This window comes from Plecotus auritus (assembly GCF_963455305.1).
Source record: "Plecotus auritus genome assembly, chromosome: 11".
NCBI lineage: Eukaryota > Metazoa > Chordata > Mammalia > Chiroptera > Vespertilionidae > Plecotus > Plecotus auritus.
In genome coordinates this window covers 10,905,538-10,927,775 of record NC_137777.1, presented here as the reverse complement: position 1 = coordinate 10,927,775, position 22,238 = coordinate 10,905,538, and the positions used below count along the sequence as shown (strand labels likewise).

The 22,238-nt window shown below is 46.6% G+C and overlaps 1 protein-coding gene across 2 annotated transcripts in view; it reads right to left on the bottom strand.

Annotated features, from left to right (window-relative positions):
* The window catches only part of CPQ (carboxypeptidase Q), a 385,779-nt gene that overhangs the window by 361,644 nt on the left and 1,897 nt on the right, over positions 1-22,238 (bottom strand). Inside the window, exon 1 of one of the 2 annotated variants that reach the window (XM_080646548.1) lies at positions 7,221-7,372. The exons of the other annotated variant lie outside the window; for it this stretch is intronic. The gene's annotated coding sequence lies outside the window, so the exon portion shown is untranslated. Of the gene's footprint in view, positions 1-7,220; positions 7,373-22,238 lie in introns of those variants that run through there. 2 annotated transcript variants of the gene reach the window in all.

The window sequence follows — 22,238 nt, the reverse complement described above, 5'->3', positions numbered from 1 at the left end:
TCTGAGAGGTCACTATTCCATCTCTGGGAAGTGTAGGGCTGAAGTTTTAGTAGTTTTGGGAAACCCACAAAAAGAAAATGTCACACTCTAGATCCCTTCCCAGTCGCTGGGTCTTAGCTGATAATAACTACCAAGAATTGTTCCTGTTATTCATTGGAACTACAGCTTACTAAGTCAGCTAGGAGTGGAGTCCACCTTAAGACATTGCAGACAGATCAGGAGAATTCTCGTGTTTTCATGTTACACAGTGTTTTACAAAGTATCATACTTTAAAAAGAGATTAGCTCGTAAGAACATGTAATAAATAATTTCAAATGCAACGGGTATTTAATTTTAAGGCGTGCCTTTAACATTTATGTAAAACATTTTTTGGACTCGTTCAGTAGAAACTTATCTGGCCACTCGGTAAAGCTAGCAATAAAACTACTGGTCCGCATTAACATGCCCGCTATAAGGAAGCACTTTGATTGGGAGATAAACAAGGATATATCTCCAACGGGGGAATCCATTCACCTTTAAAGAAAGAAGAGAGAGAGAGAACTCATGGACATGGACAACAGTGTGGTGATTGCAGGGGGAAAGGGGTGCGTATAGGTGGAAGAAGGCATAGAGGAGATAAATGGTGATGGGAAAAACAAAATAAAAACAAATTCAATAACAAAAGATAACTGAGCCATACTCTGCTTTGAAAAATGCAACACATTAAAATATGACATTATTTTGGTATGATGCCTTCATTCTAACCTCTTATCATCAAATACCTTCTTCAAGAGGAATTTTTAAATGTTTAAAGTCCTAAATTGGAAATACACATTAAGGACGTTGTTCATGTATCATTTAAGGATATTTAATACAAGAATAAAAGTTCTTCCACTCATTTTATATTTGATAAGCTTTTTTTTTTATCCAATGGGCACTACTGTGTAAAAAGTAATAAGGAAATTACTAGTATGTATTAATGAGGTCATTCATTTTTTTCATACTACAAACACTGATTGGTTACCTACTATGCTAATATAATGTTAAATGGTCTCTAATGATTAGAGGACCAACCCCAACCCCTGTCTTCATATTTGATACTCAAATTAGAAAAGACTTCACAGCCTGGCCAGGTGGCTCAGTTGGCTGAAGCATCATCCCTTACACCAGTGGTCGGCGAACTCCTTAGTCAACTGAGCCAAATAACAACAGGACAACGATTGAAATTTCTTTTGAGCACCAAATTTTTTAAACTTAAACTTCTTCTAACGCCACTTCTTCAAAATAGACTCGCCCAGGCCGTGGTATTTTGTGGAAGAGCCACACTCAAGGGGCCAAAGAGCCGCATGTGGCTCGTGAGCCGCAGTTTGCCGACCACTGCCTTACACCAAAAGGTTGTGGGTTCATTTCCGGTCACTGCACATACGTAGGTTGCAGTTTGATATGCAACCGATAGATGTTTCTCTCACACATCCACTCTCTTTCTCTCTCTCTCCCTTCCTCTCCCTCTAAAAATCAGTAAACACATATCCTCATGAGGATAAAAAATAAAAGTCTTCACATGTAACATAATCAGCATAGGTACAGCTTACTGCAGAGGTATCTTGCTTTAGGCAAAACCCACATATGAAAATCTGAATTTATCCAACAATATATTAGGTGATTAAGTTCACTTTATAAAGGGGCTATCTGCCTCAGAGCAGAGTTAATCATAAGACTGTTTTCTATTGTAGACTTCTACCATATTGAAGGTGCCATTCCATTTCCATAGATATTCTCAATATATGACCCTTCATACGACCATCCCTACTGCGTGTAGCAGAGTCAGTGCTAAGGATCTTTTCCATCACCGCCCCTCACCCCAGATCTTGGGTTTGTTGGCCCTCAAATCATCTGCTTTATTTTTACATAATGTGGCATGGTGGGGGTGGAAGGGACACACTGTAAAAGGCCGAGGTTCCAAGGCAAAGCAAGGCCTGGTACAATGAATAGAACCGAGGATTGAACGCCTTGCCAGCCATAGCATCTGAAGCCAACTCAGCCTCCTAAACACCCAGATTTTTGTTTCTAAAAAAAAAGACAATAGTGACTGGATGCACCTGCTTCTGAAGGCTCATGTAACAATCAAATTTTTAAAATATTTTAAAGTATAAGGTGCTCCACTAATAAATTCTCTTTTACCAAGCAAGTCTAATGCCACAATACTCAGAGAACACCGCACCCATCTACCTTCTTTGTTAGCAGCGATTTGTCAGAGAATCCATTAAGTGTTCTGAAAATTCCTCCCAATCATTCTCCTTTTCATTTTATCTTACTCTAGCTTTGTTATTCTTCCCTTAGTTCAAAGTCTCCCGGCACTTTCTCTGCAAAATAACATCCAACCCCCTGCCCAGTGCCTCTGAACAATCTCCTATTTGTCTCTTCCTGACAGGTTGAATAAGAGGAGAAATTGAAGCTCGTGGCATTCTTACAGTAAAGAAGTAACAGTTATTTGGAAGAGCCAGCTCAAGTTTCTTCTCTGTATTCCAAAGCCGCCTGTACCTGTGTCCTTACCCATCAACCCTTTCTGCTACACTCCTGCCATTTGCTCGTCTTTGTCCCTTTCAACTACTCCTACCTGTGTTGCTCTGCTTCGGTTTCTCTTGGTGGCTTTTACTAACGCTTCATCGTTTTAAGTGTCCAACCCTCTTCCTTCACTGGAACTTGCATAACAACTAGAGTTCTAAGGAACTTACCTTAAATATGATGCAATGGTCAGTAGTCGAGGCTGATGTGTGTGTGTTTCCTTCTTTTTAAGTGGTTTGTGGAGTTGATTTGTCTTTTCAGGCTGAGGAACTGTCATAACCTTTGGCAGTTCTCAACTGTATGATGTCATAGTACAGCTACAGTCAAAGCTGTATCCTGGGGATCTCTCCTGAATGTTCCACAGTGACCTCTACTCACTGTCTTTCTCCCCAGACCTCTTCCCCATCTTTTATCTATTATTCTCATTAGTGGCATCTCCATTCCCCTGGTCAAGTCATTCCAAAGTCTCGGAATTACTGTCAACCTTACGTCCCATATCCAGCTAGTCATTAAATCCGAACCTCTCTATTTTCTGAGCACTTCTCAAACCCAGGCTAGTTTAGACCTTTACCCTATTTCACGTGGACTACAGCAACAGAATTCTCATTTTCTTCTGGCATCCTTGCTTTTCCCTCCGAAACATCATTCATGGAGCTATTTTCTAAAGAAAATGCACGTAGCATCCTCTGCTTAAAAATTCAGCTTCACAGTCAGCAGCTGTGCATCGCTGCAGGTTGCCCAGGACCAAACCAGAGAGGGTCGGACCTGCATTGCCACCATCCAGAGATCATTGCTGACATGTACACATAAGGATCTGTTTGACATTGAAACTGAACTCAGAACTGTTGGACATTGAAATTGGGACTCAAACATTTTTGTTCTTATGTGTTTATTTCTGGTCTGCAGATGCAAGAATTTTTTTTTTTTAAGGAAAGAAACGGGGGAGATGCCGGAAACCAATCAATCATTCTACCACTCATAGAAAGATGTGGCCAGGAAACTGGGAAGGCTGGTCAACAACCTTAATTGTTTTGATCACTCACTGTTTAGTTGAAACACTGTTAGCTGAAGCAGCCTCCACCTGTTTGTTTCATGTAAATTTCTGTTATTGGAATTTCCTGCCTAAAGGTTATGGGCGTATCCCATAGTCTCAATAAAAGGGATTGCAAGGCCAGAGCAAGGGGTAGTCCTCCCACTAGAGGTGGGCTCCCGCCTGGCCCCCAATATTCCCAAATTAAAAAAAAAAAAATTCAGCTTCAACAAACTCATTTAAAAAAAAAAAAAGATGATGGAGGCTTTCATAAAATCTAAATAGTGTCGCCTTCAAGGGCCTCCGTTCTCTGGCCCCACCCGCACAAGACCTCTCCTGAGGCCGCCTCTTCCCGGGAGCGCCATGCTCACATGCGCCTCCATTTCCTCGCCCATGTAGCTCTCTCTGCTTGGAACACCCCTCTCCCTTCCCTCGGTTTTTAGGCTTCAAAGTGCACCCACTCAGAGAAGTCTTCCTCGGCTCTACCCAGACCTCTTTCCTCGGAGAAAGAGAGGCAACTACTTCTCCCTCACCCGCGGTGTAACTCTGCGTGGATGGACCACTTTCCTTTCCCAGGGAAACTCAGTATCTCATTCACCGTTCCCTGGCACGTAGTACACACTCCAGAAACGGTTACCGAAATTAATATGCGCTTAACAAAATAACTAAAGAAAAATTCCACAGATCTAGACGCACACCAGCCCACCTTCTTTGCTGCATTAAGGGAACGGGGCTCAGGAGGAATAAAGAGAAAGGACTAATAACCTGGCGATAGCCAACACATGAACGCGTTGTTTATTTTTAAAAGCTAAGTGGGTTAGGGAGGGGAGGGGGAGAAGAAAGTACATTTTAAAGTTCTGGCTCCAGGGCAAGTAATAAAAATTGTTGCTTTAATGTGTTTTTTCATAATATTGTGAGCCGTGAGAAGGTCTATTCCATCACACCAGCCTTCAGGGCATAGAATTTCAGCCTCCTGAGCTAAATCAAACTGGCATCCGCTCTCAGTTCTTCCGGCGACCGCAATTGGTCTCTGCCTTCCATGAGGCTAAACTTGACTGACAAAGAAGGAACAAATTAATTTTCCACTTAATTTATGAGCCCCCTTTTGCTCTTGTCGACTAATTATATGGGTCCTGTAAACTTACCTTGCATTCTTGTGCCTGGATTACAGGGATGCAGGCGTTGTACCTTGTCTGCATTAGTTGTCCTTCTTATAAAAGAAGGGGTTGGCCGGGACTCCCAACCAAAATTCACTTACCCACAATGCCCCAGAGACCACATTTTCCAACATCACACAGGCTTTCCCTGGACTTCAGGGGTCCTCAAACTGTGGCCCACGGGCCACATGCGGCCCGCCGAGGACATTTATCCGGCCCGCTGGGTGCCGCTGCCTGTCCTGCTTAGCAGCCGACTCGTCCCGGGCCCGCAGTGCGCATAGGAATTTGTTCATAGTTTTTTTTTTTTAAACTATAGTCCGGCCCTCCAATGGTCTGAGGGACAGTGAACTGGCCCCCTGTTTAAAAAGTTTGAGGACCCCTGGTAGGGAGAAACCCTGCCTCCATCTGCCTGTGTTTTGAGTACCTAACTTTCCCATTTTCCAAGCACTGTTTCTATTTAGGAAGGTAACGGGGACTACCATAGCACTTACCTCTTAGGTTTATACTAAGAATTAAATGGAGCAATGTAAGTAGAAAATAATTTGGGGTTGAGGGAACGACGTGTGCTGTGTTCAGAGGGAGTATGGCTCTCAGGAGCAATGGAAAGAAGACAGGTAGGAGGGAGCAAGGAAGCTTGGGAGATGCAGCCGCAGAGTTAAGGCCACATGGAGCTTTGTAGGCCTTCATTAGCCTAAGAGCAGTGGGAAATTACTGAAGTGTTTGCAGCAGGAAATATTTGGTATTGTCAGGCTGGGTTGCATGGAAAAACAAGTTAGACCTGCGACAGGGAGCCTGTGGCGATGCAGAATGAAATTTTGCCCTCCGTTCTCCCCCCCAGCTCGGAGTTGGCTATTCTCACCTTGAACTCCCAGGCCCTTTAGAAGCAGATGTGGAGAAGAAGAGGAGAGAACTGCAGTTGGCAGAGAGGAAAGGAGGCCCAAGATGGTACAGAGTTCCCAAGCAGAGCAGCTGAACTAAACAGAACTCCGTTAAATCACCTGGAATGCCACCTTTTACCCCTGATAAAAGAGAGAATCCTTAAAATCTAACTCAGGGAAGGGCCCCATCTAACCTCCCTCATCCTGGAGTTTTTGAAACCGAGAACTAAAGAGATCAAGTGACAAGTCCAAAGTGATCCAGCTTTTCCGGAACCTGGGTCTGGAAACCTAGAACTGGTGCATAACAGTCTCAACCCAAGTGTCTGCGTACATGTACATCTCTCTCTCTCCCTCTCTGGACTATAGAATCAGCCTTCTCCCATCACCCACAAACCAGCCAGTACCGTCTCCGGAAAACAAGTGTTCATCATCCTGAAAGCAAGAGAAAGGTCTGGATTTACAAACAAGTTATCAAAAGCAGAGGCATGCGGTTCTGCCGTTAGATGCACCCTACCTTTCAGAAATGCGTTCAGTAATATTGTGGTGACAATGATTCTCCAAAAGTCCAGCGAAGAAAACAAAACACGGGCGAGAAAAAGCCTAGGAACCTTTTGTTTTAAGGAACACATATACGAAAATCGATCTAAAGGTAAATATGGGAGGGGGGGGTGTGCTTCTGTGATTACATGTTTCCTTTAAAAACAGCATAAAACAGAACCAACTTTTAAGTAGCCACAACGGAATGACTTCATTTACAGAAGTTCCACCATTTACAACCTTTGGGAAACCAGCAGGGATGAGTTGTAAGCCTGTGTCCGCCGCCTCCGCTTTGCCTGTATTGTGCGGGTTCAGCTGTATTGTGCGGGTTCAGGTGTTCCATAGATAGATAGATAGATAGATAGATAGATAGATAGATAGATAGATAGATATAAATAATTGATTTTTTTACAGAGAGGAAGAGAGAGGAATAGAGAGTTAGAATCATGGATCAGCTGCCTCCCGCACACCCCCCACTGGGGATGTGCCCGCAACCAAGGCACATGCCCTTGACCGGAATCGAACCTGGGACCCTTCAGTCCGCAGGCCGACGCTCTATCCACTGAGCCAAACCAGTTGGGGGCCAGGTGTTCCTTCACCGGGCTCTAGTTCACGTGCTCTCGCTCAGCCTCCTTCCTTGGCTCCCCGTCTCCCCGAGGGCCTCACTCACTCAATCACGCACCAAGCCCACTGGGGACCTGACAAGTCAGACCCGCTCTGCCCTCGGAGAGCTTAGATGGCACCGATAGTGAAAGTACAAGGGAAAAAGGAAAAGGACCGCAAAGGGGCCGGGACAAAGCACTTGGAGGTTGGGAGCTGGGTCCCGAGACGGGGAAGAGGAGGCGGCCTGGAGGCTCCGTGCGGGCGCTCCAGATGGTCCTGCAGCCTCCACTCCAGCCCGACGCCCGCAGCCTCCCCGGTTCTGGGCCCGGGCCTCCCTGGTCACGGAGGCCGCAGGCCCGTCTCCCAGTGGCGCCCCCAGCCCGACCGTCGGGGGCTCGTCCAACCCCAGGGCCGGCACCGGCCTCGGCCGCCCGCGGAGGAGCCAGGGGTGGGCACGGCCGGCGGACGCACCTGGTTGGGCTGCTGGCGGGCGACGGAGGGGCGGCGGCGATGCCCGGGGCAGGCTTGCAGCCCAGTCTGCAGGTCGGGGCCTCCTCGCAGCCTGTGACCGTGACCGCGGCCCTGCCCCTGCGCCGCGGGCGGAAGGCGGGAAGGCGGGCCGCGGGGCGCCGGGCGGGGCTGGCGGCGGCCAGGACGGAGGCCGGGCGCACCTCCAGCACAGCCCGGGGCGGGGCACAGCTGGGGATCAGGGGACCTGAGGGAGGGCCACGGGGCGCCCTAGGGCGCCTCACCTTTGGGTCCTGGCTCCCACTAGCCCAGTGGGCGTCACCTGGGTCCTGAGCCCCGCGGGCTTGCTTCCCTGTTGGGGGCGAAGGGGCCCTCAGACCCTGCGGGCGCGCACGGCTCCTGCGCGCGGTACTGCAGCCAAAGTTTGGGGGAGGCCTGGGCAGAGGGGCTTTGTGCTTTAAGGAGCGGCGGTACCGGCAGGGAAGCAGGGGCTGTGAAGCTGAAAGGAACCCAAGGTTTTGGGGGCGCTGAGCCTGGCGAATGGTGCCTGGAACCGCAAGCCTGGGGAGCTGCCAAACGCCCGCCCAGGGAAGCGGTCTTTCCCATCCTGCAGGCGCAGGGTAGTTAGACCGCGGAGGTGAAAGGCGGAGGAGAGGAACCGACCCAGAGATCAGGAAGAGCCCTTTCTCTTTGGCTTATGAATTCATTGCCCCAAAGAAAGGAGGCTCATCTGATTGCCCCAGCAGCTCATCTCAACCAGTCACCCGCGCTGCTGGTCAGCGTGTGCGCACGTATTTTCAACGGGTTATGTTTTGATAAGTTTGCATTCCTTTGGCTTAACACTCTTTTTTTTTAATTATTCTTTATTGTTGAAAGCATTACATATGTCCCCTATTCCCCCATTGTCCTCTCCCAGCCTGCCCCCGCCCCCAGCCCCAGCCTTCACCCCCTCCCCCGTCCCCGCCACCGCATTGTCTGTGTCCATTGGTTATGCTTATATGCATACAAGTTCTTTGGTTGATCTCTTATGACATACAAAGTTATCTTTGAGAAACACGGAGCAATCCAGGTCTCTCTTCTCAACCAGAAAAAACAAATCTTTTAATTTAAAAAGAAAAGCCCTAACTGGGTTGGCTCAGTGGATAGAGCGTTGGCCTGAGGACTGAAGGGTCCCAGGTTCGATTCCGGTCAAGGGCATGTACCTTGGTTGCGGGCACATCCCCAGTAGGAGGTGTGCAGGAGGCAGCTGATCGATGTTTCTCTCTCATCGATGTTTCTAACTCTCTATCCCTCTCCCTTCCTCTCTGTAAAAAATCAATAAAATATATTTAAAAAAAGAAAAACCATATGCTCGCTGCGGGGGGGCGGGGGGGCGGGTAAGGGAGCACAAAACAGGCAATGTCCATTCATCTGCATACACATAACCCTCAGTTAACAATCTCTAAACTTTCAGGAACCCGGTTGCCCACCGAGTCATGTATGAACTCTGAGACATTCAAGGTTCAGGAAGTCCCTCTCAATGTGACGGAGGCCCACCTTCCCAGGCTCACCTGTGGTGCTTGGCCAGCTCCATGGAATCGCTTTTCCTCAAACTATCCCCGGTGAAGGACAAGCTTTTATTATTTCCAATCTGGTATGGACTGTCAGTTTCTTAAGACACAATTTAAAAACTTGCTAGAAAAAATTTTTTAAAAAGACAAAATAATCTACAAGTCCCAGTGTTTATTACGAGCATACAAGGATACAAGTATAAGCTTACTGTTGATTTGTTTTTCTTTTCCTTTCTCAATTTTTACTCTCAGTTTCGACATCCATCTCATCATGGACCCGTAAAGACTGTTCATGGATTGGGACTGGTAACCATACTTCCATTGGCACTGACTTGTTCTCTAAGTGTGTCTAATGCTCTTCGATTTCCGTGGCTTTTCTCATGTTATTCCTTCAGTGCTGATCAAAGTTCTTCTTGCTCAAGGTTCAACTCATAATGTAATAAAAACAACTCAACAATTATTGCATGTTTTATGCAATAACTGTGAATTAACTGTGAATTCTTATCAACCCTATGAGCTAGGTGTCATTATTCATTATTATTATTACTAGAGGCCCAGTGCACGAATGTCCCCTCCGCCTGGCCTGCGCCCTCTTGCAGTACGAGACCCCTTGGGGGATGTCCGCCTGCCGGCTTAGGCCCACTCCCCGCTCTCTTGAGCCCAGCTTCTGGCTGAGCAGCACTCCCCCTGTGGGAGCGCATTGACCACCAGGGAGAAGCTCCTGTATTGAGCGTCTACCCCCTGGTGGTCAGTGCATGTCATAGCAACCAGTTGTTCCTCCGTTCGGTCAATTTGCATATTAGCCTTTTATTATATAGGATTCCCACTTTACTAAAGAGGACATTGAGGGTTAGCGGGGTCAAATTATATAACTAGTGAGGTACAACATTAGCGTTCTGGACTGAACTGGCCTGACTCCAGAGCCCATGCAGTCAGCCATGGTGCTGGCCCTCCTCCACAAAGCCTCCCCCCTTGCTTTCTGGTGGAAAGCAATCTTACTTAAACCTCTAACACAAGATTTCCCCCATCGTGTCTTATTCATGTCTGTGTCCACACGAAGCTTTACGTTTCAGGGCACAGTGTCATTGTGTACCTCCACAGCGTCTAGTGCTATTCTCTCCCACTCACGATCGCCTAGTGCTCGTCTCTCCAATGGGCCATCCTTATACCCTCCACTCTGCTCATAATACCACTGGAAACTAAGCTCGCCCACCCCTTTGTGTGACACTATCTTTTGTGCTTACTTCACGTTACGTAATAATTATTTGTTTATGTCTGCATCCCCCCTGAGACCGCAGGCCACCGGCTATAGTCACCTATCACACCAAAGATGTTTTCATTTATTTAATTGAACAAGCGTGTCTAGGGGCCCTTTCAAGCAGGTGTTATTTCATCACCGTTTAACTCATGAGGAAATGAGGCACAAAGAAGTTCCTTGTAAGAGGCTGGTAAGCAGCAGCAGAATCAGCATTCCGAGCCAAGCAACCGGGCCCCGAGTGGATTTCTGAACCACCTTGCGGTGCTGATTTTCCACTACCCCAGGTGTTCTTCCTGCTGAAAACACTCAGGCATTTCCCACTGCTCCTAGGCTAACGGTGAGACCGCTCACGAAGGCCTGCGAAACCCCACGTGTCCTTGACTCTGCAGCTGCATCTCCCACGCTTCCCGGCTCCCTCCTGCGCACTCCTATCTTCTTTCCCTGGCTCCGGAGAGCCATGCTCCCTCTGAGCACAGCACATGTCATTCCCTTGGCCTTCAGTGCTGTTCCCTCACTGAGCTCCTTCCTCAATCTCAAATTATCCTTCAGATTTTAGCTCAGGAAGACCTTCCTAGAGTCAATATCCTAGGAAAAGGATTTTTAGTTCTTAACATAATTACCATTTTGCTTTTTATTTATGTGACTATTTGAATAAGGCAAGTCTCCCCTTGCAGCCCTAAACTTCATGGTGGCAGGGACTATATTTGCCCCCCTTTATGTCCTCGGCACTAAACAGTAGGAGGCAGTGAGTGAGGAAACGTTCATTGAACGGACAAAGAAATAAATGGTGTTCACAGTGTTATGAAAATATAGGAGGGGCACGGTGTGGTGCTGGTATATATTTACCAACCAGTTTGAGGTTTTTTTTAAAGCCCCGATTTGTACCACTCGCCAATGTCTGCGATGTAAAGACTCACACTGTGGCCAGTTCTGAGATGCCAACACAGAGTCACTCATTGCTGGAGCTGGAGAGCACTGTGAGCCACAGGCCTTGAGAGCCGGGACCAGCTGGCCCCAGCACGCCACTGGGAGGGCAGAGAGTGGTGCACAGAGCCCAGGCAGGCAGCCCAGAGGGCTAAGCTGGGATAGGAAGTATGAATCAGAGGCAGATTAGGGAGGTAGCGGCCTGCGTGGGACAGGCAATTGGCAAGGCAGGTGTGGGTTGGAGAAAGAAGAGGAGACAGTTCGACAGAACGGATGTGCACATTTGTAAAGAAGAGCCTTGTAACTCTTGAAAAGAGGTTCAGACTTTATCCTGTGGAAGACACGGGACGGACTGGCGCTGCTCCGGCTGCCTTTGTCCAGTGGATTGGGCCCCGCGCAGCCACCCAGAGAGGGAGGCGATGCTGGTGAACAGAACCAGGACCGAGATGTAGAGAAAGCGCAGACCATGTGGAAGGGAGCCTGTCAGGAGGTGTTTCACGTGGAGATTTGGGCAAAAGAGCAGCCTGGCAGTGAGCAGGCCCAAGGTCAACTCTAGTTTCAGGAGGTGGGACCTCATGCCTCAGGGAACGGAACCAACCCAAGGCAGTACCCACTCAGGATATGAAGGGCCAGACTTGATTGCAAGCATAGGCCTTAACAGGGGTCCTCAAACTTTTTAAACAGGGGGCCAGTTCACTGTCCCTCAGACGGTTGGAGGGCCAGACTACAGTTTAAAAAAAAAACTATGAACAAATTCTTATGCGCACTGCGGGCCCGGGATGAGTCGGCTGCTAAGCAGGACAGGCAGCGGCACCCAGCGGGCCGGATAAATGTCCTCGGCGGGCCACATGTGGCCCGCGGGCCGTAGTTTGAGGACCCCTGCTAGAAACAGGGAGACCAGGGCTTGGGTTCTGGTTTAGACACTTTCTAGCCGTGCCTGGTCGGTTATATTCTCTCTGCTAAAAAAAGAAAGGTGGTGTAATAAAAACACCTCCCCTGATCCTTCTGATGATAAAATGAGATAAGCTATGTCAAAGTAACTTACAGTGTGTGGCCCCTAATAGGCATACAATAAATGTTTTTTAAAAAATTTAACAGGGAAATAAAAGGAAATAAATCAGACACTTCTTGGTTTATAAGTATGGTCTTCAAATCCGAATATGTGTTCCCTTGGGGAACCAACCAGAAGGGGCATTTGACCAGTAATGCCATCCAAACTGAGATTCTCCAAGCGTGACAGGGGAGACCAATTACACCAGGACAACAGGTATACACTGCAGTGTGTAGTCATATCAGTGCTCGGGGCCTTTCCAGGACACAGAGACAGGCATGGAGAATTTTCAGGCACCAGTTTCAAGATTCAGAACCTCGAAGATCGATCATATTGCCTCCTCCCCAAAACTGATTTCCTTGAAAGGTGTCTTTATACTTGCCTTTCTTCCACTTTCCAAACAAAAGGAATTCCTCTTACACATCCCACACCTCTCTCAAATGCATTGCCCGGAGGAGAGCGATGACCCAGAAGCCAGCCCAAGGAGATCTGGTAATTTCTTTCATCAGAGTTCCATAAATGTGACCCTCATTTATCTCCAGAAAATTCATTTCCAATATCTTACATTTATGTTTAATAATTAATTATTAAATGTGTGATATATTTACATTTTAATAAATTATGTACTACTGGTAATTATAATAATAATTCAATTCAGAGAAAACCACACTCTAGCAGCCTATCTCAGTGGAGGTTCCTGTAAGAGGGCTAAGCCCTCTAGAAAATGATTTCAGTAACTCTTATCTCCATTATTCCAAGGATGGTCCAAAGCTATACTCCTCTAGATAAAAAGGAGAACAGTTACTCTATTGCCACAATAATGTTGTAGGAGTTCTTTATATATTCTGGATCTGAGCCCCTTATCCGGTATATGATTAGCAAATATGTTCTCCCCTCGTGAGTAGATGATAACATTTTCTACCAACAACAGAAACAGTCACTGGGCCTTTATGGCAGAAGACATCTCACCAGAGATCTGAAGAGTCATGTCTTTTCTTGGATGAGCCTATCAGGGGTGGGCAAACTTTTTGACTCGAGGGCCACAATGGGTTCTTAAACTGGACCGGAGGGCCGGCACAAAAGCATGGATGGAGTGTTTGTGTGAACTAATATAAATTCAAAGTAAAGGAGCGGAGGGGAGACCAAGAGAACCGGATAGAACAGCCGGATCTGGCCCGCGGGCCGTAGTTTGCCCACGGCTGGCCTAGATGCACTTTGCCTATTACATGTGTTGCAGTCAAGCTAACTGCTTACTGGTCTTCTAGGCAACACTAAAATGACAAGCAAAGTAGATCATAGTGGACATTGGTAGAGACAGTGCCATAGCAAGAAACTCTAGGATGTCCTATGGACTCCTCGGACAACGTCTTTGGAGTCATCCTTCTGCATGTTAGGAATAATCTAGCACGCAGAATATGCGTGTCCTGGGCATGTCAAGTGTGTCCACTCCCTGGTTTTGGAATAGGTAATGGATGCAGTTTTGCCCATCACGCATCCACTCTCCCTTTTTCTGGTAACAGCTCTTGGCTGCCTTCTAGGCAGCCTCTGCTCGCCCTTTCCACAGGATTTGGGCACAGTTGTGCTCATCTCCCACTAGACCCAGAATGACCACAAAGAGTCTGCTATTTTCTGGACCATGTGATTGGTTTATGAATAGACATAGCTTAAACTCATCGAGAGCCTACCTTTAAATTTAATACAGACACAGAAAGCGGTAGGGTGGACTCCTCCAGACAGATGGAGGAGCGCGGGATTGACCTATTTGAAAAGAACTCTCTTAGCCCTAGAAAGGTCATATGTGATGGGGGAAAAAAGTGTAGCTAAACTAAAGAGGGAGGCAGAGCTGAGCAGACACCAGGTGGAAAGCACTGGTGTTATTTAAACCCCAAGATATCAGTTCTTTGCACCTGAAGCTAGATTTGCCCCCTTTCAGCTTTATGCACCAATAAATTCCTTTTCTTAAACATTTAAGCTGATTTCAGTTAGAGTTTCTGTTATTTGTTTTAACAAAGTTCTGGCTGACACAGAGCCTGACTTGGCTTGGTTGCCCTAACAGCTCCTCATCACCCATGGCTAAGGTCGCTGAGGAGCTATAAACAGCTCCTACATTTACGCCCCGATGGTTCAGAAAATTGCTCCAGGTTCCACTGCGTACTTTCCACTCTAAACCCTCTTGCACTGCTTTCTTATCTTTACTTCTGTCCTGTGGTCCAGTACCTGGATCCCTTTGGATTGACACTTCATGGTACATTGAGCCTGACTTCTACTTCAGGGATCACCCTGAACGTGGTTCCTCCCCAAACCTGGGCCGCACCCTTTTAATTCCATGGGCCTGTGTTTCAACCTCTGCACCCAGCCCAGGACGGCTGAGCCAGAACCGTGCGCGAGAACCACTGAGTCCTTTGGTCTCCTTCAGTGGGCCCTGTCACAAATCTTTCAGGTCCCCTTAATGCATGCTTACTTTCTTTTTTTCTTTTTTTTAATGTATTTTATTGATTTTTTACAGAGAGGAAGGGAGAGGGATAGAGAGTTAGAAACATTGATGAGAGAGAAACATCAATCAGCTGCCTCTTGCACACCCCCTACTGGGGATGTGTCCGCAACCAAGGTACATGCCCTTGACCGGAATCGAACCTGGGACCCTTCAGTCCGCAGGCCTACGCTCTATCCACCGAGCCAAACCAGTCAGGGCCATGCTTACTTTCTTTTGATGTTGTCCTTGGCTTTAACGTATGATATTCAGGGAAACCTAAAGGTCAAAACCTCCTCTCTAGCCCACCCAAATATTCAGACTATTTTCCTTAGATTTTAAAGTAGGGATTTTTGATGAGAAAAGATAAGAAAGAATAAGCTTTTATAAAAAGGTTAGTCATTCGAATAAGGAAGTCTTAAAAATCCACATCACACAAGGCACTCTGGCCACACAAAGAATATAAGACTTTCAGCCTTACAGGAGTGTTCCTGTAACGGGCTCTAGTGTGTCTCCTCAAAATTCACATGTTAAAGTCCTAATCCTTGGGACCTCAGAAGGCGACAGAGGTGATTATGTTAAAAGGAGGTCCTTAGTGTGGGCCTGATCCAATATGACCGGTGTCCTTCCTGGAAGATCTCAGGACACGAATACACAGAGGGAGACAAGGTGAGCACCAAGGGAGGTGACAGCCACCTACAAGTAAAGAGGAGAGGCCTCAGGAGAAACCAGCCCTACGGACACCTTGACCTTGAACTCCTAGCCTCTGGAACGCTGAGAAAATAAGTATCTATTGTTTAAGCTGCCCAGTCGCTGGTGCTCTATTTTGATAGCCTGAGAAAATGAATACAGTCCCCTACTAATTATTCACAAAACAGCATTTCTCCTAACCAAATCCTTTGGGAAGCTTTCCCTGGTTTTCTCTCAAAAATTACCCACAGAAAAGAAACCCATGGTATTTGTGGAATTACTACCAAGCACGTTCTCATTCAGCAGGTAGCTAAGGAATGGACTTGGGGTCTCAGTCATTGGTGGGAGAGGATGTTAGTAGTGCAGTGCGTACCCGACATTTTTTTTCCTCCAAAGTTAATTATGGTCCCTCTGCCTCCTTTGCTTTCCCTTCCTCTCTCCTTCCCAAACAATTTGTGTGAAAGTCATTAGCTGGACCTGAGCACGTAGAGTGTGTATGTGTGCATATGGGGGTGGTGGTAAGCCGCAGAGCGGAACAGGGGCTGAAGCCTGAGTGGGAGGGGCCAGATATGCCCACAGAGGCTAAGCGTGGCACCGGGTGGCCTGGCCCAGGAAGGGTGAGGAGGGCATTTATGTAGAGGGGCTGCCTGGTGAGAAGTTGAAAGCTGAGTGGGGTCAGGTGAGTCTCCATGTGGAAGGGTGACCCTATGGGGGGTGTCATAGCCAGAGCCAGGTGAGGGGCATGGCCCTCCCCCACATTGAGACATAAAGTGTGAGGAGAGAGAGAAAGATATCCATATGGCAGGTGGCTCAATAGTGTCAGAAGATGAGAGAGGTGAGGAAGGCATCTACATTGGGGGTGTGATGCTGGTGTGGTGTGTTGGCTTCCCAGTAGGGTGATGTGGGTGCCCACACAGAAGGGTGGTGTGGTGTGAGGTGGCAAAGTTTGAGCTGGGTGAACAAGGCATCCACAGGGTAGGTGGGTCCAGTGTCGGGTGTCGGAGTCCAAGTGGTGTAAGGTGGGCAGAAGGGAGATTGTTTACCTAGAGGTGGATTAATTAGAGAAGCAAATATGTTCAGGACAATGAGAGCTAGGGGTCTCCTTGTTGAAGATGGAAATTAAAATTATGGAAAGGGGAAAAGTAGAATGAACCCTGTGGTAATGGATTAGAATTGTAGATGATAGTGTGAACACAATTTTTAAAATAGATAGAAGATGGATGGATGGATAGATAGATAAAGAAAAATAAAGTGAAAGTGTACACACACACACATGCACTTCCCTACTTCTGTGCATAAAGAAGGATCTAAAAGCAGGGACCCTGAAAGAGCAATGAGCATAACGAGTGCCTAGATTTTGGTTTCTAAACCCTATTCTCCACTCAAAGCCACCACGGATCCTTGGATAAATGTCTGATTCCAGAGCTGGTTTAGGGAAAGTACAAGGTAAGCCTGAAACCTCTTTTTGTGCCAGAAAGTCAAAAGTGAGCAAAGAAATTAGAGACATATCACATCAAATGGATACAGAAGCCAGTTTGAAGGGACTCCCACTAGCCAAATACGGAACAATATAAGCACAAAAATAAGTGGAGTAACAGATTATGATCCATTAATAAAATAGAAATCTATGTGTCTATAGTGATGTAAATAAATAAATAATAAGTGGAAAGTATAAGAAATAATATAAGCTATTTACCCAGCCTTAAAGGACCTGCCCATAAGATACTAATTACAAAAAGAAAAATGCCGGTGTGGCAGACGTCCCCTTAGTCAATGATCGATGTTAACATCATCAGTAATGGGGGAAATCTAAATCCTAAGCCCCCTGGTGGGATGCAATGAGGAGAAGAGAGCATCCGTTCTGTGATATTTTTGTCAAAGATGCACAGCCTGAATCTAATCACGAAAACACATCAGACAAATCTAAATGAAGGGACATTCTACCAAATAACTAGACTTTAATCTCCACAAATGTCAAGGTCATGAAAGTCAAGGAAAAATTGAAAGCTGTTCTGTATCAAAGGAGACTAAGGAGACATGATGCCCAAACTCAAACACATGATTGCAGACCGGCTCCTTCACCTAGAGCAGTGGTCGGCAAACTGCGGCTCGCGAGCCACATGCGGCTCTTTGGCCCCTTGAGTGTGGCTCTTCCACAAAATACCACGGCCTGGGCGAGTCTATTTTGAAGAAGTGGCGTTAGAAGAATTTAAGTTTAAAAAATTTGGCTCTCAAAAGAAATTTCAATCGTTGTACTGTTGATATTTGGCTCTGTTGACTAAGGAGTTTGCCGACCAGGACAGCATTGGCGCAGCGGGAGACACCTGATGGGGTCTGGAGATGGCAGTAGTGATGCTCACCATTAACTTCCTGACTGTGCTTCTTCGGTAAAAGAAGGTCCTTTGCAGGAAACACACCCTTACATGTCTGGATGTGATAGGGCGCCATGGCAGCAACTTACTCCCTCATGCTTCAGGAATGAAAAACAAGTTACTTGTATTGCAACTTTTCTATAAATTTGGGTTTGTTTCCAAATTAAAAAAAAAAATGTCAGGGATGCAGGACAACTGGACCAGGCTCTTCAACAAACCTGTGTCATGAAAGCAAGCACAGAGTAGAAGCTATGGGATATAAGCAGATGCAAATGTGGTCCCGGAGGAGATTCAAGTTTGGATAAACAGCAGTAAAGCCCGTTTTGGAGACAACTGTATAATGTAAATATGGTTTATTATCAGATGAGATAAAATGTGTTGAAATGGAAAAGTGGAGATCGTTGACTAGAAAAGGGAAAAAAAAAGCAGGTAATAGTAGTTTGTGTCATGTGATTTCATTTTGTGCAAAAAAGAGAAATACAAAGGAAGCTCTAACCTCAGCACTGAGTGGCAGGAATGCTTTTTTATTCTCTAAGTTTTGCTTGTCTTTATTTTTTAATAGACAATAATTTTAATACAATATTGCACATGCGCTGTGTTTGTAGTAATAGAAGATAATTTTTTAAAATAAAACTTAAGTAACAAAAGTAGGGGAAGGAGCCAATGGAGTCAGTCTTCACAACCTTGAATAGCACATTTCTATCGCCTGGGACATGTTGATGTTAACAGAAGCCTCCCCTCATCTCTGGCGTAAGGCCACTGCTACACGTGTCTGAGAGGTGCGAATGGAGGTATCGGTTCCCTTTAACACCATATAGAAATGCTTGCTAGCTCACCTAGAAAATGGGGACTAATACACTGTCTTGGAAGGTTACTAGGAGTATTAACTGAGTTAACATATTCGTAAAATGTTGAATAAATTATGAATAGATACCAATAGCACCTCACTTATACAAACACAATATTTCTGATCAACCCTGCTTTTGTTTAATAAAGAAAATAAAAGAAACAGATATAGCCTCCAAGTTCAGATTGGAACTTGGTTTATTTTCATTCATAATGTACCTTCTGTATGCTAGGCACTATTCTAAGTGCTTTACAAATAATACATTTTTAATCTCCATAATAATCCTATGAGAAGGGAATCCTATTACCTTCCCCATTTTATAGGTGCAGGAAGCGAACCACAGAGAGGTTAGTTAACTTGTGTAAAGTCACACAGCTAGTAAGAGGCAGGAACAGGATCAGAACTAGGTAGTCCAAGCTCTCAACCTCAATGGATACAGTCTCTCTCACCACCACATAACCAAGTACAGTCTCTCTCACCACCACATAACCGATGGAGAGCTCCAATTTATGGACCAGTTGCTTTCCAAAAGTTCACTTTGTAAACTCACGTGTCAAGTTCCAATCATTTCCCACCAAAACAATATTGCAAAGTAGGTTTGGTTCCTAGGCCAACCTATTTAAATAGGTTATTAAACTCACAACATCACTGGTTCAGAACAACTATAGTCTCAAGACCAGCGACCCTCTGGGCAGAAAAGGGTAAATGGGTTACATCTTCCCATCCAGTTCCAATAATCAATGACTGTGGCTGCACGGATGCTGTCTGGAGCAGATTCTGAGGTTGGCCTTAGCAGAAGGGTATATATAGGATCAATTAATGGCGTGTGCCATGATGGAAGAGAGGGCCCCAAACCAGGCATTGGCCCTCTCTGTTCCAGACCCTTTTAAACCCTGACAGTGAGCTGTAAGCTAAGGCTTGTGACCATGTCTCCGAACACTTCTCCATCTTGAGTCCTGAGAAGCCGGGGGAGAGGGATAGGGCAAGGATTCTGAGAACAAAGATAGAAGTAGAAACTGTGCTGCTCCTGGTTTGTGTGTGTGTGTGTGTGTGTGTGTGTGTGTGTGTGTGTGTGTGTGGCGGGGCGGGGGGGCAAGGGGCTGGGCAAGTCAGTGGCTTGGACTCCTCTGATAGGGGGACAACAGCTGTTCAAAAATTATGGGTAACTTGTAAGTTGAATATCCCTGTGTCAGCAATGCTGGCCAAGCCTTCCCTCAGAGTTGCAAACATCACCCCAATGAACCCCATGCCAGCAGCATAAGGGAGGCAAGATTCTGACATCTACTCCTGTGGCATTTCAAGTTGTCAGAAAGGTTAACTGACTCGTGGCAGGTCACAGAGTGGGATTAGAACAGCAGTCAGGAGCCATACATAAAAGCCACGTCAGACAGAATGAAATGAGTGCATGTGACCCAGCGCGATGATCCCACAAACCACCAGCTCACGTGCAGGACGAGTAGAGTCGGGTTTGGGATGGGTGGGTCCTCGCTCATTCCGATGACGTTTTCAGGGAGACACTAGAATGCGAACTAGACTCTGCTTGGGGTTTGCAGAGAACTTATTTCCCAAGACAAACTAGAAAAAATAATTACATAAAGCAAAGAGGGAGTCCCAAGCGAGGCAGCACTGGAGCCAGCACTGTAACCCCGCCAGCCCCCGAAATGTCATGCCAGCTTTCGAAGGCATGTCACAGTTGCTGCAAGAGCACTGCTGGAAGAAAGCCAAGTGGCGTTAGCAGCAGCCCAGTCCCTTAGACAGAGATGACACTGCCAAGAACAAAATAAAAAAGAGCCGTTGCCTAGCGTGGCATCTGGGTCCGGCGGCTGCCAAATCATATCCATTAGCCATGCCAAAGAGATGGGCAGAGAAAGTCCCCATGAGGGGCCCAGTGGCTCAGCAAGCTGGGACATTGCCTGTGATCTAGGCCAGCTTGGGTTCCCTGCTCGAGGGCCTGCTGGGATTGCCGGGCAACTGGAAGTGAGTGAGAAGAAAAGTTTCAGTTCCCGCCTCCTTGTTCATAAAGTGGGCACTCCACTCATTATGTGAGCGTGTGTGTGTGCATGTGTGTGTGTGTGAGAGAGAAAGAGAGAGAGAGAGAGAGAGAGAGAGAGAGAGAGAGAGAGAGAGAGAGAGAGAGAGAGAAAGAAAGAAAGAAAGAAAGAAAGAAAGAAAGAAAGAAAGAAAGAAAGAAAGAAAGAATTAGAGAGACAGAGACAAGTAGAGACAGAAGGCATGGAAAAGCAATGATAGAATGAATGAGAACGTTTTTTCCACACTGACCAGAATGTCCAGAAGACAGGGTTAACGTGATGAAATGAATTAGAAGGAGGGATGGGGAGAAAGAAAAGACTCTGGCCATTCCTTAATCTCCCCTCCAAGGCTGACAGGGACCGCGCGCAAGGACTGCAACCCGCCTGGAGGGAAGAGAAGGCAGCCTCCTCCGATGGGGGCAAAGGAAGCAAAGCAAACCTCGGGGAGGTGGGCCCGGCCCGGCGGACGCTCTTCTCCCACCTGCACAGCGGCCTCAGGCTTCTCTTCGATTCCGATGGTTGCAAGAAAACAGATGGCTGCAGAGGCCTGGGTTTTAAATTTATGAATGGAAATTTGAACAGATGTTAGCAATCAAGATGGCATATAGGAATTTTTTTCATACCATGTTTACAGCCCAGCCTCCTTCACATAAATGGGAAAGAGGCTCATAAAAAGGGTAGTTTTTGATCTGCGGGACAGCATGGATCCAGCACGGGGATTATGTGCCACAATAACGGAAATATTGAAAGAACAAAGGAAGAGCACACTATAAGCTCCCTGGGTAAATGCTAAATGTTTATCTAAAAACGATAGAATGTATCTGTAAGAAAACCATTAACCCATCAGAGCGCTTTCTGTGTTAAATAGGTGAAGTTCAAGCCCAAGGTTTTAACAGATATCTGTGAACACCTACTTATTTGAATTCTGCTTAGACTTTTGACATGACAGAGACCGTTTGTTTGGTTTGGCTTGGCGGAAGGTCCCAGACTTATGGGGCCTTACTACATTTCAGAGAGGAATGAAGTGGCCGGTAAGAGACCTGGTGATGCGTGCATACATCCAGCACGGAGAACTGGGCTAGGCGGTCCCGGCAGGTGGGGAGTGGCAAGACAAATTCAACCTGATCTGGGACCTCCACACACTTAGAACCACAGGCAAAAGCATGTGCATAAAACACAAGGCTGGGTCCAGGCATGTGGTGAAGTCTGTAGGCGTGAAGGGAAAGGAGTGAGGTTGATGGGGACTGGACAAGCACAGTGATTGATCCCTGACATCCTAAGAAAGAAGGACAGAGTCTAGAGCTGGTGCCCACCTGGGAGACGAGAATTATAATGTGCTGTCAATAAACCATTGATTGGGTTTCCAAACTTGGTGGCCACCTGGGCACTCTAGAACCTGGTCACCTCTCCCCATGTCCACCCGCCGTGATTGTCTCTGTCCTTGAAAACTGCCATAGCCTCTCACCTTCTGTGTTTCTGCCCACATCCACCACCCACCAACTATCTATTCTCAACACAATAACAAAGTACGCCCTTTGAGTATGCAGTGGTTCCTGGGCCAGCAGCAGCTGCGTCTGGGGACGGTGTTGGAAATGCCACTTCTCAGGCTCTCCCCACCTATAGAATCAGACACTCTGGAGCCAGGGCCCAGACATCTGTGTTTTTTGTGTTTTTTTAAAAATATATTTTATTGATATTTTACAGAGAGGAAAGGAGAGGGATAGAGAGCTAGAAACATCGATGAGAGAGAAACATCAATCAGCTGCCTCCTGCACACCTTCCACTGGGGATGTGCCCACAACCAAGGTACATGCCCTTGACCGGAATCG